This window comes from Pinus tabuliformis, chromosome Q, assembly GCF_031772625.1.
Source record: "Pinus tabuliformis cultivar Carrire ecotype Pingquan chromosome Q, CPIR1, whole genome shotgun sequence".
Lineage (NCBI taxonomy): Eukaryota > Viridiplantae > Streptophyta > Pinopsida > Pinales > Pinaceae > Pinus > Pinus tabuliformis.
In genome coordinates, this window is record NC_142296.1 from 500,476,858 (window position 1) to 500,490,755 (window position 13,898).

The following is a 13,898-nucleotide window of genomic DNA, read 5'->3' on the forward strand; positions in this document are numbered from 1 at the left end:
CTTTCCCTGTTCCCATTTATTACTAACATCCCCTCATGAGTTGAAGTTCATAGGAAGACTTATGGTTTTATGGAGGTTCTTTATCCTTTATAAGACACATTTCCTATGTAGAAATCTTTTCATTTTGATCTACTCTCTAAACTAAGTGAGTTTCAGACAAACTTAGTGGTTTCACCCTCATTTTCCCCCTTCATCCATATTAACCTTTAAATTCTACTATATAACTCCCCTATCTTACCCTTCCCCTAATAGTATTAACACCATGGTGTATAAACCCCCAAATTTTATAAATACCCCTCCCCTTGGCATTATAGCCATATGTTCTCTGAAAAGGGATCAAAATGACATCTGGTCACTTTGATGAACCTATGTCATCTCTCTCTCCCTTGCTACAGATCAACCCGCTCATTAAACCCCTCATTTGCAGAAAAAACCATGTAAAAACCCATTTTACCCATAAATCCCTTTGAAAATGTGAAAAATGACCAAAAACCCACTTTTTCCGCCTAAACCAAGGTTGGGCGCGGGTATTTGCCTAGACCGTGATCTCTTCCGCCTGGCATGTTTTTCAAAAAATATATTATTATATTCACCCGCCCGTACATATCGTCCGGTCATGTCACTCACCCGTCCGCCGTTGGATCGGGCCCTTCAGATCCAACGATCCACAGCGATATCGGGTTGGACCCGACGTCCCCCCGTTACCACCCGAGAAGATGACGAAGGGGTACGTCAGGCCTGTGCCACGCGTCCCCTCCTCACTCTCTCGGGTCAGACTCTGACACTAACCGTGCCGTATCTAAGCCGCCCCAAGAGACCGTGGCGGTTATGCAGTTAACCGTAACCGCTACGGCTCTAACCGTCCGGTGGCTGGCCCACGTCAACTCCACGTCACCTCCGCCCTGCCGTTGCCTCTGTCCTTTGTCCGCCCCTCCACCAACGTGGCTGCCACTTCATCGTCCCCAATGGACCAATGACAGCCCGCCACGTCACCCGATGACGTCAGCTGACGTCATCCGACCTTGACCCCACCCATGATGTCATGCTGACGTCATCACAAAAAGGCGCCAAATTTGGAAAAAAGTCTATATTATGGCCAAAAAATGCGCTTTTACGTTCTTTTCGCTCTATTTTTACTCTCTCTGCTGCATGTTGTTCACGTCCGATTCCTCGCCAACCTGCTAAAATCAACCAGGCGACCTCAAGAGCACCAATCCAGCCTGCTCATACAACCTCTGTTCGCTGTTCTACTAGGTATTCTTCATTATTCATCCTCCGTACGCCTGCATTTGTCTATAAATTCTCTCAGTAGGCCTAAGGAACGTTAAACTTACAAATTCACCAGGGAATTCCCTTACAGAGCCATTATTTTCAACCACCACTTCCGAAAACACTAGCTGAGCCTTAAAATTCCCAAGTATTTGTCAAAACAATTGAAACTGCTCGCGCAATCGTGAGACAGTAGGTTATATCCTTTAAAAACTTGCTACAAGCGATAGAGTGAGGCCTGACACTATTACAGCCCCAATTCAAACAAAATTTCACTTGCTCTTGGATTAATTCCCCCTCTAATACCTGTAACTCACTTGCATTGTGATAAATCACCCCTGAACTGGTTTGCCCACTTCGAACAAGCTCAAACACAGCTTAGCAGAAAAACATCATGGAGACACCAATTGCACTCAATATCAAACCTCTGAATGCCCCTCAAAGAGAATTGGAGTGGAAAGCACTAGGAGATGTGGATTACCAGATGATGGAGTGGTTCAGAATGGGTTCTAAATATAACATTCATATGCTCAATGAACTAAAAGCCCAACACCTCAGTGGAGCTGACATCCTGGGAATTTGGGACTCCAATCTGCCCATATATAACCTTCCTCAGGCTATCCCTTTGCCCGAATTCATTTACAGATGTCAGGAGTGCTATGACCCCTGTCAAAGAGCTGTTTTGAGCCCCACTGGCTCAATCCTATTTCAAATTACCCCTGAGAGCATCAATGAGATGCTACACTTCCACACAACAAAGTCATTGGCTCCTCTCTCCATGGAGCACCTAATAAGGAAGGGAACTAAGCTGGCATATGATCAGATCATCAAAATCAATCAGCTGTTTGTCACACCAACCTCTGAAACCATCAGAACTCCTCCCATTGGATATGCATACTTAAATGATTTGGGAAAAATGATGGTGGATTTGATCAGTTATGTCCTGGGGTTCAGGGGAGTGGAGGATGTGGATGACAGTATAATGGCAATGTTGTCCATATTTTCACCTGGAAGGGCTCCTGCCATTCACTATGACTATGCCACATATATTGCAGACAGGATCCATGAGCAGCTAATAAATCTGCCAAGGGAAAGATTATTTAGGTATGCCTCATACATCTACCATTTGTTTCTGTTCTACCAATCAGATAGCTTCCCACTCCTCTTGAAGAAAGTAAATGCCCAGGGGAGTCCAAGATCAGTTGTCTTCTGGACATCAGTTTTCCACTGCAGCTCAGTGTCACCATATACATATAATGAGTTTGTAGATTTATTCATTCACCCAGCTTTGACACTATTATATGGTGTCCCTCCTCCAAGATTGACTGATGATATGAGGAGAGTTCTCCATTTGTCTAAGAAATACAGCATTGGTGATTGGTACTTCTACCAACACCACACAGTGATCAGGGTATATGGCTGTGAGTTGAAGCCATATAGATTGCCCAGGTATGTCCCAATGAGATTGTTTGCCTTGGAGTATTTCAGGCAATTCGGAAATGCTGACTGCCATCACTTTGAAAGCAAGAATAAGAAAGTACAGCTGAAAATAAGGAACCAGCTGGGACCTTTCCTTTTTAACAAGAGAGAGGAGGGATGGAAAGAGGCAGACAGAATCCTAGAGGGCCTTGGACTACAAACCAGTTTTTCTTGGGTACCCTATGACCCCAATCACTTCATTTCACTAAGAAGAATCAAATATAAACTAGGAACCTATGCACATAGGAGACAGCCAGAGATTGAGCAGTATGCTAACACACTGAGATGGGCAGAGGGCACCCTAGAAGAGGAATTTAGTGAAGAAGAACTGTTAGAAAAAGAAGCCAGAAATATTCAAAAGAATGCTGATCTGGAAAATTGTGTACAGGTTCCCCTCACATACAGAAGGCAACTTGGGACAGCAACTTCCTCATCAACAACACAGCAGGCTGCCGAGAATATTACACACAGCAAGGGCAAAGAAAAGCAGGTGGAACAGCCACCTCCTTTAACAGAAGAACAGATAGAAACATTGCTGCAAGAGCAGCAAGAAGAGATGGAAAAGCAAGCAGAAGGGCTGCAGCAAGAACAGCCAGTGCAGCAAGAACAGCCAGGGCAGCAAGAGCAGCAGCATCAAGAGCAACAAAGGCAGGAGCAACCTGCCCAGCAAGAAAAGACAGTGGAAAATCCTAAAACCACTGAGCAAATAGTGCCTCCAAGGCAAGATATTACAGCTGAGGCATCAATCCTCCAGACCCCTCAGAGGGAGGATACATTCATCTTTAGGAAAAGAGACAGGGAGACTCCCCCCACAGCATCAACAACTCATGGGGAGAAAAGGCAAAGAATAAACCCCTTCTCTAAAGAAGAAATGCCAATGGGACAGTCCTTTGGCATGGTTCCACCTAGCAGGGAAACATCAGCAAGTTCCTTACAACAGGAACAAGATAGAACATTGGGAGGAGAGGTCAGCTCCTCAAGGCAGCAAAGGGAAGGTGGACTTGGCATTAAGCAACAGTTCATCGAAATCAAGAGGAGAAACGAGCCTATCAGAATACAACTGTACAATCATCTGCTGAACATGGCTCCCACAAATCAACAAAGGCTCATGTCTGCCTTTGATCTACAAGAAGGAAAAATGATTGTAAGTCATTTTATGCCAACAGCACTACAGCCACAATCTGCTTCAGATTATCTCAGGACTAACCTGGAAGTCCTGGCTAAAGACATCCACCCGATGGACAAGATTGAACTGCACAAACAAACGGGTGAAATGGTCTATGCTTCATTAGCAGACCAAACTTTGGACAACTACAGGCTACACAATAGCCTGAATAATACAGCGGCCCAGCTAGAACTGGAGAAGGCATCATCCCAAGCAAAAGACAACAGAATAAGGTCCTTAGAGGACATCATTATAGAGATTGGGCATGATCCCAAAGACATCAAAGGCATACAAGAGATTCTGAAATTGAGGGATGCAGATTTGGCAGCTTTGAGAAGAAAAATCAAACTCCCAGCCACAATTCACCCTCAGACTGATGATGTAGCCCAACAAAGACATGATGAACGGGCAAACTCTCTGCTGGTAACCCTGTACAAGCAGCTGATCCAAACTTAGGAGAAGCTGGGAGAAGTAGAAGCTGCAAAGGCAGCATTACAGGCCACCTTGACACAAAGAGAAGAAGGGCAGACTTCCCAACCTCCTCCTGAAACTATCAATCTGGAAGAAGATGCCACTACTACTGCTCCTCCTTCTCAACAAACAGAAGCAACAGCACCAACTACATCAACAGCTGCACCAACAACAGAGCAGACTCATAGTATGGATATGCAGAAGCTGCAAACTGAAATTCAAGTCCTTGAAGCTCAAATGAAAGAGCTCAATGAAGTCAAAGAATCCTTGGCCAATGTAAATGAAAAATATGACAAAAGTAAAAGGAATGTGGCTGAGAAAGAAAGGGATGTCAAAACCCTAAAGAGAAGGATAACAGAGCTGGAAAAAGAGCTCACACTTGACAAAGTGACTGCTGAGCTGAAAACTGTGTTGTGGGCCAATATTGGCCAATCTATTACTGACCAATGGCAGTATATAGAGACCATCCATGAGCAGTTAGAGCTCATTCCAAGAGCACGAGCAGAGATTCACAAAGCAAGGGCTACTCTAGGCAGCATGCCTGAAGTAGCAACAAAAATGATTAATGTGCTCAACCACAAAACAAGCAATCAGTTGGCTGCCATAGGCATCTCTAACAGAACTGAGCACATTCAGTGGATCAAAAGGGTTCTTACACTGAAGAGTTTAGTGCAGACATTAGACAGAAGAACCCAAGACATGCAGACCGAGGTGAACAAATTTTTGGAGAAGTTTCAGGTGTTGGAAAGCAGAGGGCTCCCTGGTTTACTGAACAACGCAGGGAGACTATACAATCATGAGCAATATGCTAAAAGAGTCAACACCTTTGCCACCAGCCAGATCAATGAAAGGCCCAGCAGTTCAGAGGAAACAGGGCCAGCTACAGGACAGACTATCTACAACAAGGTAGAAAGTCTATTTTTCATAATGAATGAGATCAATCATCTTTTTGATGCAGCTCCCAACTTCCTCAAGTATACAGAAGCAGAAGAGACCATGGGTGCAATCCTAAGGCATCAGTTACCTACTCAAGAATGGTGGACCAATGCTATACAAACCATTTTGTGAACAGGGTGCCATTCAGTAACTTTTGCTCATATAAAAGGTAAATTTCCATGCACAGGACAGCTGCAAAAGATCAGCATACAGTCAAGATTAAAAGCTGAGCCAACTCAACAGAGGTTTCGGCCAAAAGGCAAAATAAAAGCTACAGGTGTCCAGGCCGAGAATCTACAGCAACGCAGCTCCAAGAACGCATTATCACAGCAGTTGTGCAGATCACTCCAACCGACTTAGGAGCCTCCAAAGGCTAAAATATCTTCTGACAAAGCATAAAGACACATTTACTTTATATTCAATGTTGTAATAACTTTCTGATTTTAATATCTTAGAAGTTGGTGAGGTTATTAAATCTGAGATAACTAAGAACTCAGATATTTTTGTAAAGACCGAGAGTATATATTTGCCCCTCGCATAAGCTTGAGGGGTTGTTGTTGATTTCTCCTGGAGAATTTACCAGACTGTAATTCTTTCAGAGTGTAATAAAAAGTGATGGAATTTCTCGGACTTCTAAAGTGTTGAATGCGTTCTGTTGGTTGTTGAAAGTGCTGGATTCCTGTGTATTTCACGATACAATAAGTCTTCTGTACCTATCTTTGTTGTGTGTTTTCTATCTATCATAGTTCATATGTGTTTCTAATTCTAAGTGTTTGGCAAACAAGAAAAAGAATAACCTTCAGGATTTACTCATGTAGTACCCTGAGTTCAATCTATTTTGTCAATGAATGTTTTCTTCAGCTACAGTCTTGATAAGTGTAATTCTTAATTGCTGCACTATCAGAATATTGCTTTCACAGTGACCTTTGCTTTCAGGAATTCAACTATGCTCCTGTATAACAAGTATCACCCTCACATCACCAGTTCAATAGAGAATTCTTAATTGCTTTCTGTTGGCTGACCATGCATCACTCATTAAGTTAAATTTGTTTGTTTGAATTACACAACAGGCCCTGCGGTCCGAACACCAGCACTTCTGCATCTCAAAACTTTATAACTCCAGACTCCATTGCCCAATGGTCTATTATCCTCTAAACACTACACTCTGATCCCTCATAGAAATCCTTCAACCAAAATACAAACCAAAACCTGAGCATAATAGCTAGCCTAAAAACACCAATAGAACAGTGACAAATTATAAAGAGAGAGCCCTCTCTGATTACAGCTTGGCTAGACGCTGCAATCCAAAGATTGGTTAGTGGTTACCCTGACCGTATTCCCTTGGGAGTCATAGGGAACAACCTAGGTGATAACACCACCGATTTATTAGTAGAGCGTAACCCCAAGGGTGTCGAGGAGAATTGATTCTATGACCTCCCATTAATGAGGTGCTTTAGCAACTAGAACTCGACCAAATGAGCTTTAAATCCTTGAGGCTATTAGTGTTAGAAGCAATGGATAGAGAAATACGACCTCTACAATGATATATATATATCTATATATATATATATATATATATATATATATATATATATATATATATATATATATATATATAACACCACATTGGGAAGGGATCAACTTGAGAAAAGTGGAACAATGAGATAAAGTGCCAAGATTAAGCTATTGAAGGTGTGTAATCAGTGTTTTTTTCTGAGGAAATATATGGGCATATCCACTTTAAAGGATCACATCCCACCGATTTATTAGCAGAGCGTAACCCCAAGGGTGTCGAGGAGAATTGATTCTATGACCTCCCATTAATGAGGTGCTTTAGCAACTGGAACTCGACCAAATGAGCTTTAAATCCTTGAGGCTATTAGTGTTAGAAGCAATGGGTAGAGAAATACGACCTCTACAATGATATCTATATATATATATATATATATATATAACACCACATTGGGAAGGGACACTTTTATTGAAGATAAAGACTATTTGTGGGAGATGATCAATGAAAAAATCCTCATGATAAGACCTTATCTGAATCTCCTCCTTTATTTTCAGATAATGGTCATGGAAAATAAAAATATTGAAATAAGGAACATAAATCCTTTAGTGGAGGAAATATTAAAGGATTTGGATCAGATAATAAACTGTCTAAATACACTAGATGAGAAAATATTAAGCTCCTTTAGCTACCTATCAGATATGAGTGTATATGATCAGTCTTATTAGTCAAATAGAAGTATAAAGCTATAGAAGAAATGAATAATGAGGTCACCAGAGCCAAGAATATAATTGTTGAATTTAAGGAAGAGTGGGGTTATATACAAATGTTTGAAATCCCACCCTTCTAGGAAAATTCTACTAGGTTGGTAGTAGAAGAAAAATTTCAAGATGCTCTTAAAAAATCTCAAAAATTCCATGGATGTCTTCCCACTATTGATGACAAAAAAAAATTTGGGATAGTTTTTAGTAAATTCTCTCTTCAGGTATTTTAATGTATTGGCCCTTTTGGAGAAGATGATTCAACAATTTTCCTCTTCCCCTTATGAGATATTATCTCAACTTAGTATGACCTATTTGATATTTAAGAAATGACAATGGGTATCTTCAGCTAAATGGGACAAATTTCTAAAGTTAAAAATTAACCTCACTCAAAAGACTATGCTTGCTTCCATGGAATAAGGTATTAAGGAATTTCCACCTTTGTAATCCATGATTGAAGAAAGTGAAGAATTAGATGATGAAGGGGAAATTCCATAGATTTTATGAATCTAAAGAATAAGAATTTCCAAATTCCCCAGTCCCAATTGTTTATATCATGTAAAAGGGAAAGACAAACATTTTCAAACAATATTGTAAAAACAAAAATTCTTTTCACAATAAGTTTTTATTTCTCAATTATGCAATGTAGTTTTATAGTTAAAAGATTGTTAGTTAGAGAGTTACTGAATTTTCTTTTTTAAAAGGACCTCAAATTCATTTTTAGGGGGTAAGAATTTTTGGAGAGATGAAACTTATGTTTGAACGGTTTCAATGCACATGTTGTGTTAACTAGATCATGATGAGTTTTTGAATTTATCATATGCAATTTGATATATAGTGTTTTTGTCTTATTCATGTTTTGTTAATTTTATTTCATAATATTATATTTTATATTAATGATTTATGTGATTGACACGATCAATTGATAAAATGTTGAAATATTACTTGATTTGTTTTCTTTTAAATATTCATTATCTGAAGTATTCTAGTCACGATATTTAAATTGATTTATTGTAGGTTGAGCATACCAATACACGATGTTGGATGTTTTTTTCACTCTTTTTCATGAGAAATGTAATTATACATCAATAATATGTGTTTTGTTGTTTTATTTGTCTTGTGCTTATTTTCTTTCTCCATAGTGTAACACATTTCATTGATCAGTTTATGTGCACATTGTTTATCATTGCATCCTTGAATTTTACATCCGATTCATTAATCACATGTTTTATATAATTTTCTTTCAATATAAAGCTTAACCACTTATTGTTTTCGACACTTATTCATAATCTAGAACCATATCTATAACTTATGATAGAATATATGCATATATAAGTTCACAGGGAATACCTCATGAGGTTAAGGAAGGCCATTCCTTCAACTTGATCCAAGAGGATATTTTTTATCCTCATTTAATGTATTTTAGAGTGTTTTGTGTTGTTGAGACAATTTTAAAGACAACAACTACTAAAATATTCCAAGGAGGTTAAATCCTTATCATCCACCATATTGGGCACCTAATCCGCTAAGCGTTTTGGGTGTGCAATATGAAGTGTCATTAGAGTCCAAGAGACTAATTGGTATATGAAAAACAAGGATCAAACACATAGTATAAATGCATATCATCGTGAATAGTAAATTCCTTCAAAATTTATCTTTCATATCTTGTCTATTATTTTGTGTTGTTTAACATGGTATCAAACCAGGTGTACTCTTTCCTTTCTCAAATTTGAGCCATTGGTTTTTCTGGCCCTTCTATGCATGTGAGTCCTGCAAATAGACCCATAATCTCAAAATAACAAAAATTAGCATCCTAGATCTGCAAATTCAAATGTTTTCTACCAACCTACATCATTAGCATCTGTCATATGAGATGTCGAAAAAACTTAGATTCTTTTGATACGCTAACAATATGTTTGTTCCTACCTTACCTATTTGTCAATGAAACACCATTATTACAATCCCTAGCATAATTTATATGCATGATCTTACCATAATGTCTCCATGGCATTATCTTGCCATAATACTTGAGCTAAAGGTCATATTTTTGAGAAAGATATACAATTTGAAAATCAATAAGCTATGTCGTTCCACTTGATCAATTAGAACCTGCAATTCGATGGTCGATTAGAAACATAACCTTGCATTGTATCAATTTCTCACAGAATTCCATCAAAACTCTGTTCTAATCCATAGATTTCTTTCTTGTTTCATTGTGGAATTTCATCTCTATGTGTTGAGTTTTCTTGAATCCTATGAAATTCTCTGCATTGGTTGGTCCCTTTGATTCATGTGTTGTTTTGGCTTGTATATGCTTGTGAATTGTTGGATTATAAATAATGTGGCATGGTTAATGTTTTCTCTCTGCAATGAATGTGTGCACTGTATTGGATACAAAAATGCTAGTTCGTTTGTCTTGTTGTAGTTTTATATTTTTGAGTTTGAGGGAGTAAACACATAGGAGAACATCAAAACCAATTTTTAAGCTGGGATATAGCCCCACCAGCTTTAGAGAGGGGTCTCTCTGTAAAATTTAGCTATGTTTTAGTGTAAATTTTAGGCTAGTTATGACTGTATTGATTGTTTTGATTTGAATTGTTTGGTTGATTAAACTGCCATAATTCCATTGGGCTATGGAGTCTAAAGATTTAACTAGATCTGCATCAAATTTTAGAGGAGTTTCACATGGAAATATAAGTTGTACTAGTTGGATCTTTTAGAATTTAAATGAATTATGGAATAGATGAAAAGTAAGACTCAGTGAAAACGAAGGAGCAATGAAGGATTCCTTAATTTGTCCTGAGCAAAAAACATGAAAATTACTAACAGCCAAAATAGGGTGCTATGTTAACATATCCTATTCTTCACAATTTCTTTTATGTAACTAAGATTTCTAGAAATAATAGAGAAAAGAAACAATGTTTAAACACATAAACTGAAGAAACACATCACAATTTTGTACACCACATGAATCCTATGAAAGTGTCCTTGTATTATTGATGCTCCAGCACTTTGAAAAATTACAATTTTGCAGAGGAAATTATATTCAGAAATAAACCCTTAATACTTCAAATAGTGAAGTATTTACAAAAATAATTACAAAATCATTACAAAATCATTGTGTCAACCGACAGTGTATTATTAGCCTTATTCTAAACAATAAAATTTATCTTTGGCAGAAAAAATAGGCAACATAGACGCATGGAAAGGTGGCTATGTTTTGGTGGTTTCGGTTGCTAAATTAGCCTAAAACTATGTTGCCCTGATGTGTTGGCTATTGTGTTGGCCATTGTGCGGGTTGTTGCTTTTATTGCATCTTAATTACCCTTTAATCCAGTAAATCACAAAGTTCTTCCCACCTTTTTTTATCTGGTTTGGTTAATTTAATTACCCTTCGATAAATTTCATCAACCACAGTATATTTTGCAAAAATTGGCTTTACTTTGAAAACATGCTTCACTTCATTCTGAATATAGAAATCATTTTCCATAGTCTCTAAAAATTCTCTTGTTGTCATACTGCCTTTTATGCCACTGAATTTGACACTCCTTCTGGCCACTTCCTTCATTTTTAGAACATAATCTTCTTGAGTGATCAATTTATCTGAGTGATTAATTTATCATTTATCACATATATGTTGGGCAGTCCTTTCTAGATTAATGTTTCAATTCTGTTGCTAAACATGTTTACTCCTAGCTCTAGTGTTTCACAACTTTCTTCCAATTTATCAATAAGGTTCCTTTTAGTCAAAACTTTCTTGACTTCCAAAATAGTGGCAATCCTATCACTAATTCCTGATTCTTCAAGTTCATATTTAGTCTTCGAATTTAGGAATTTGATGATATTAGAGGCTTCTATGGGCATATCTCCTAGCTTTACCCTTACCTGAACAATGTTTTTTGTGGCCTTTTCTATCAATTCTTTATTTTCAAAGATGATTTGGATACATGGCCAAATCTCATTCATATAGTCCAGAATACCCATCCAAATGGTCTCCTTGGCTTGGGCCAAGGTCTAGCCACTTGATGTATCATTTTCCACCTTCTGTAATTTCTCCAACAATCTCTATGATTTTTGCACTTCATTTAGACGAGAAGCTTCACCTCTGGCTTTTTGTTCTTCTATAGATTTGAGTTGCCCATGCAATTTCTTGATCTCTTCTAACTGAATTGACATGTTCTCCAGTGCTTTTGTCACTTGTTCAACACTAGTATTTTGAGTGGAAGAAGTGGCGGCAGTTGTTGTCCCTATTGCTGGGAGCTGAGTGATGGGTATTGTGTCTAGGGGGACAATGGCCATCTTCTGACTCTATTCTTTTTATTTTATCATATTTTCCATTTCTGCCTCCATCTGCCTGATATGTATATTCTGCTCTATAATTAGCTTCATCATGTCAGCCTTCTGTGCCTCATTTTCTTCAATGTCTTTGGTTAAGGGATCCTCTATGGCTAGCAGCTTCAACTACTTTCTCAGTGCTGCAATATCCATATTTTTCTTCTTGATGATATCCTCTGCAAAATTTATATCTTTAGGATCATATCCTATCTTGACCACCAAATCTTCCAAATATTTGATCCTATTATCCTTTGCTAAGGAGGATACCTTTTCCATTTTCAACTGAGACTAAATATTGGCAAATGAAACCTACAACTTAGACAATGACATAGCAGTATTAGTTAATGTAGAAGAAATCATCTCACCAGTTTGCTTATGCATCTCCATTTGATCAATGGGATGGATATCTTTGGTGTTGAACTCAAATGTATTACTCTTTTAGTCTACTGATGTTTTTGGATGTGGAATTTGGGCCTCAAGAAAGACCATTTGCATCTTTCCATGCTCTTTGTCAAAAACTAATAGCAATCTGCACTATGAGCTAGAGGTATACTTCCAAAAATGATTGTAGATATTGTTATTAAGAATCTCATTCTTAAGTTTGATTTCTCGGTACCTATCAAAAACACTCTTTTCCTTCTCTCCTTGGACATTATGTGAATCCATCACTATATCCTTTTAACCATGTGAAATTGAAGGTCCAGTAGAAGATGTTACAAATTTGTTGCTTGAAGGTGGTGAGTCTGTAATTATGATGACATCGCGCTCTTCTGTCTCTTTATGTACATCTAACCTAGGAGTAACTTTTTCCCTTTTCCTTAACTGATCTTGAACTCCTTGGCCTCACTTCCTGTCGTTGATGATGATCCCTCCTCCTGTTCTTGAGCTTCCTGCAAAGTATTCTTTGCCCACTCTAACTGATTTTCATATTTTTCTATCTCAGTCATTGAGGTATGGATATAGGGAGTAGTTTTGTTTTCTACTCTAAGCTTTGAAATAATACCCCAAGGGTCATAAGACCATGTGAAATTTAGGTTGAATTTAATCTCTTTAACCATTTTTTCTGCCTCTTCTCCTGTTGTCTTGGTAATGGATATGAATGGGCCCACCCGTGTCTCTATGAGAAATTGTTATTTCTTCTTAGCCACCATGAAGTGAATGTCATCAAAATTTAACATTTGTCTGATGTATTCCAGGGAAAAAATCCTCATATGGAGGTATTTTGGGAGTTTATATGGTGCTAATTCGCATCCATAAACTCTAATTTTTTATAGTTTTGGTATAAATACCAATATCCAGTCTTGGACTATTCTGTTAGATGTAAAATCCTTTTGATATCTTCACTGATTCTGGGTTGTATAAAACTATTAAGGATGTTCATATGGGTGAACAAACTCCTCAATAAACTGCTTGTATGATAAATCTTTCTTCTCTTTCATGACCAATGAAGTCCAAAAATTCAAAGGTTGTTGGTTTCCTTCATCATCTAGCTTCTGCATTGCAAAACTAAACCTGTCTGCTTGATAATAAGAAACATGTAGATTAAAATGGAAATGTAATTAAACACCAGCTCTGTTGGAAATTTTAGAAACTTCTCATGGATGATATCAACCAAAAATTGACTAAAATTGAACAAAATGGATGGTTTGCTGTCTGTGGAGAAGATAGAAAGGAAACCTAGAATGGGTTCATCTACCCATTGATCAAAATAGTAACCCAAAATATATGAAATTATGGTCATAATTTGGTTAGCCTAATCATGGAAGATAGAGGAAGGGTATGGAGGATTCTTCTTAGATAATTTGGCATTTTCAGGCACGAAGATCTAAAAAAAATTGGCTCTTATAGCGAAATCAAGTTTCTGATAAAGCTAGGTGAGAGCATCTAAGGAAAAAGGGGCATTGTTTTCCACAGGGGGAACCATCATCATCTCATTTATGGATTGGGTAGTAATGGTAAACAGGATGTCACT

The 13,898-nt window shown here is 37.9% G+C and overlaps 1 pseudogene across 1 annotated transcript in view; it reads left to right on the top strand.

The window, feature by feature from the left end:
- LOC149220348 (adenylosuccinate synthetase, chloroplastic-like) overlaps positions 1–13,898 on the top strand; it is a 40,576-nt pseudogene that overhangs the window by 9,381 nt on the left and 17,297 nt on the right. The window contains exon 2 of the transcript XR_016249620.1: positions 2,995–3,715. The product of XR_016249620.1 is annotated as an adenylosuccinate synthetase, chloroplastic-like (transcript). The remainder of the gene's footprint in view (positions 1–2,994; positions 3,716–13,898) is intronic.